A 4743-nucleotide genomic window follows, 5' to 3' on the forward strand; every position below is an offset into this window, starting at 1 on the left:
CTGGAGGAGCACCTTGTCTGCAGGCCCCAAGGAAGGAATGCAGCAAACCTGTGGGGGGGAAGTCTGTCCTACAGGCAAGGTCATTCATCACAGCAAAGGTCCGACCTCCATGCCGTCCACATTCTTCACCTGCAGTTTCTTATGGATAGACCTATGTCTTACCCCAATGGTGAGCTGAAATGGCCAGCTGTACACAATGTCATAGGGGCCTCCACGGAATCCCACTTCAAGCAGCCACCCTTACCCTATCAATGGACAGGATATATGTGTATATCCTATAAATATAGAAGTACATAAACACTGGTTTATATAGGTATAGGTACGTATGTACTGTATGTATGTATGTATGTATGTACGTACGCACGCACACATGCATTTTTTAAGGTGATTCATCTTCTCTACTTCCCAGAAGCCTGAGGTCTCCATGCCATGTGGAGTCTCCATTTGATTCCTAAAATTGACTAACCTCCTGTGTCCTGTCTTTTCTCTTCTCTTCTCTTCTCTTCTCTTCTCTTCTCTTCCTCTCTCTCTCCCTCTCTCTCTCCCTCTCTCTCCCTCTCTCTCTCTCTCTCTCTCTCTCTCTCTCTCTCTCTCTGTCTGTCTTAACAAAGGCAGGTCCATGATCCATCTCGATGCTGCCAGGGAGGCCAAACAGAGGGATTATTTCCCTCATTAAAGCTTTCTCTGTCTCCAAGGAGTTTTCCATCTCAGTAGGATAAGCTTCTATCCACCCTGGAAAAAGGTGTCCACAAAGACTAACTAACAAAGATGTCCACTCTTCTCAGACCCTTGGCATCTGAGAAGCTTACATGCCGCCGACCGAGGATCGGACCCGCCCGCCACCCAGGCAGACGTGTCCAGACCCGGGAATCGAACCGGCGGCCCTGAGGTTCGCCTACTGGCACTCCACCCACTGAGCCATAACAAGCCAGGGCTCGCTCGCCCTTCCTTTCCTTCCCTCCCTTCCTGAAACATCATTATGCCGACATCGAAGGAAACTTTTCTGTTTTCTGAAATATGTGCCATGCATGGATGGTGCTGTTATGTTCGTCCCATTTCCTTTTTTGCCTCCTCTTTATTCCCCTCTGCCCTGCAATCCGCCCCCCATCCCCACCCCACACCTCCCTTTAGGTCACGGCCACGGGTCCTACGTAGAAGTTCTCGGGCTTGTCCCTTTCCTATGCTCTTCTTAACCTTCCCCCCCCCCCCCCCCCCCAAACCTACCACGCATCCTTCTTCTTCCCTGCACCTCGCCCCGCCTTCTGCCCCCTCCCCGTCCCCAGTGGCCACCCTCCGTGTGATCTCTACATCTGTGATTGCGTTCCCGTTCTAGTTGTTTGCCTAGCTTGTGTTTGTTGATAGGTTAGGTTCCGTGGTCGACGGTGGTGAGTTTGTTGTCCTTTTACTGTTCCTATGGTCGATCATCTTGTCTTTTCTAGATGGGTCCCTTGAACATGTCATCCAGTGAGGGCTCGAAGACGACGGTCTCCTCCCACCTGACCTCATCTACGAAGCAGTGTGTCTCCCCTTCCATTCCGAAGGATAGCTTTGCCAGCTACAGTCATCTCGTGTGGGTTGGGTCCCGGCTTCTCATGGCTTTGAACCCTTCTCTCCTGGCTCTTCACAGCTTTGAATCCTTCTCTCCCTCCCCTTCTCGCCCACAAGATTTCTTTTGTGAAAACGGCCGATAGAGAGCCTCACGGGAACTCCTCCGTAGGTCACCGTCTCGTTTTCTCTTGCCGCTTTTGAGATTCTCTCCTGATGTCGAATACCGGGGCATGTCATGATGTGAAGGGAGCTTTTCTCTGTCAGTTCACGTGCCTATCCGCGTCATGACATTTACCCTACGAACCCTTTTCCAAGGTGAGAGTGGGGGTGGCGGTGGCGGTGGCGGGTGGGTGACACCGTTGAGTTATGTCCCAAGAGAAAGTCTCGGTGGTGCCAAAGACATCGGTGTCTGCCCTTTGGTTAAAAAGCACAAGGAGCCCTTGCTGGTGTGGCTCAGTGGATGGAGCACCGGCCTGAGAACCAAAGGATCGCCGGTGGGATTCCCTGGCAGGGCACATGCCTGGGTGGCAGGCCAGGTCCCCAGTTTGGGGTGCATGAGAAGCAACCACACGTGGATGTTTCCTCTCCCTCTCTTCCTCCCTCCCTTCCCCTCTGCCTAAAAATAAATAAAGTAACATCTTGGTGGCGGGGGGGGGGGGGGGGGGGAGTACAATGAAAGAGAAGTTTTGGAACCAGTGAGGCCTACTCCATGGGCTTCAAGTACGTGGGAATCTCTGTCCGAGAAAGACACGAAAAGTGTGTTCTGAGGGGACGCACACATTCCTATTCTTCAAGTAGATGGTCTAGATATCTGATGAGCTCCGATCCGGCTTCTTGGGCCACGTGAGTCGTCCTCTGGAAATGAGGAGCAGGAAAAGGAATTTCTCAGTGGACCCTACCGCATCACGCTGGGCTCTGCCACCAACTGTCATTTTAGGTTCTGTCGTGGATAAGTAGTCATCGTTTCCCTCTCACGCATTGGCAGAAAGAGAGAAGGGACGTCTCAGGAGGGGTTCACATCTGGAGAGGACATCTGAGTCCCTCCGAGTGAAGGTTGTCAGAGGTCTGTGCAATGATCTGGATAGACAGACATTCATCACGGGATGTCATCGATACACTGTAGAGGAGCGTGGCCTCTATCACTCGTGTGTGTGTGTGTGTGTGTGTGTAACAGTATCACTCGTCTTTGTCACAGGTGTGCACAGGTAACCAGGTTCTTAGTGATCGAGGACAAAGATGTAACAGACGAGTGTGTGTAACACTCGTCTTGACTCGCCTGGTTCTCACACGTGAGAACAGTCTGTTTTTCTCGAAGCACATCCGTGCTGTATACTGGCATAAGCAATGGGGAGGCATCGATCTGTCTCTCCTCACCCCACGCCCGTGTCACGTTCCAGCCAAGTGCCTTGGAGAAGGCCTGTTTGGGTGGGGTGAGGGAGATGAAGGGACTAGATAGATAGTCATGGGGTGGGGGGAGGAGAACAATGAAAGAACCGTGAAAATGTCACCTAGTATACCATCCATCGCTCTTCCTGTCGTGTTTATGCAAACGATCGGGCTGGATGGAAACTGACTGGACTTCCTTGCAGTCCCAGAATGGGTCGTGCCATGCGGGGGTGGAGCTCGTTCTCGGGTCTGTTTCTTGTGTAGGGACAAACGGAAAGAACGTGGGAGCATCCCTGCAGAAAGTTGGGGCGGGAGGAGAGGATGCGGGACGGTTCGTGGATCAGAAAATCTCAAGAACGTGGGCCGGCTCAGCCTCGAGACCTTGTCCGAAGCAGAATGAGAGCTGAGTTCGGCTCCCGCCCCCGCTGGCGAGCGGCCCCTCAGCAGACACCGCAGACATTCCCGGAGCCAGCAGCAGCCCCCGCAGTCCCTCCGGCCGCCCCCCCCCCCCCCCGCCCCCTTCCTCAGCCCCAGAGGGAAATGGGAGGGCAGTCCCAGAGCAGGTCTCCTCTCATCCGCAGACGTCTCGTCCCCTGGGCAGCTTGGAAGCTCGGGGAGATTCGTTTCCCAAGGACCTCACTCAACGGTGTCATTCAAATGCAGAAAGCTCTCTGGGTGGAATTCAGAGCCTCCGCTCCTTCGACTTCCCCCTCCCTTAGGCCGCAGCCACAGCTTCCAAACTCCAGGGAGTGGGGGAGGGGACGGGGAAGAGGATGTCGGAGAAACCGGCCGGGCCGGTGCCAGGCGAAAAAGAATCCCTGTCCTCCACTTCCCCGCCCCCCACCCCGCCGCCATTTCCCAGCCCAGGAGACACAGCCCTCCGCCATTTCAGAATCCTGGGTGGGGGTGGGGGCGGGGGCGGGTGCGGGCGGCGGTGGCGCCGGCCCAGTGTCGGGGGTGGGGGGCAGGTGGCGGGGAGACGGTAGACAGTAGCTCTCCATGGTCTTCGATGCGCTGGGCCCAGCTCCCGGTGGTGAGGCGCGGAGGGAGCAGGGCCCGGGGAGGCCTGGGTATGGGGTGACGGGACCCCAAAACCCCGGGTCAGGGGGCCAGCAGACATGCTCCCACAGCAACGCTGTGCTCCAAGCGCCGGAGGGATGGGTTGGTTGTTTCAAAAGAACACTAAAAGCGTCTTCTTTATCCCTCTCCTGTCACTATGCAACAAGGGCACTTATGGAAAAAGGCAGCAGGAAAGTGTCAGTGAATGTAAAGAAAGCATCTGTTTTCTTCACCGGCTCGATGATAAAGCACAAGGAGACCTGTGCTTTAGACAGGCCACGACGGTCTCATCACCTGCCAGGAGAAAGGTCCACAGCGGCACCCCTTCACGCTTCAATACCAATGTATTGTCTGAGCCACACTAGCGAAACGTAGTGTTTCTGGTTTTCTTTCTCCAGGTGGTCCCAGCAGGCTCGCGTGTGCGCGCGTCCACCTGCCATCAAAGACTTTTCAATCATTCTGACAATAAAGTTTTCTTACTTTCACGGTGAGGTCGATCACCTAAACACGTTGAACACAGCACACGGAGGGTCAGACAAAGTGAAGGATGTCCCCCCCCCCCCCGCCACACCCGCCACACTTTCCATTTGGGAGGGAAAACAATAACAATAAAGCAGTGATGTGCGGCGCCCTGGCTGATGTAGCTCCGTGGATTGAGCGCGGGCTGCGAACCAAGTGTCGCAGGTTTGATTCCCAGCCAGGGCACATGTTTGGGTTGCAGGCCAGAACCCCCAGCAATCGCACACTGAT

Source organism: Phyllostomus discolor, chromosome 15, assembly GCF_004126475.2.
Source record: "Phyllostomus discolor isolate MPI-MPIP mPhyDis1 chromosome 15, mPhyDis1.pri.v3, whole genome shotgun sequence".
Lineage (NCBI taxonomy): Eukaryota > Metazoa > Chordata > Mammalia > Chiroptera > Phyllostomidae > Phyllostomus > Phyllostomus discolor.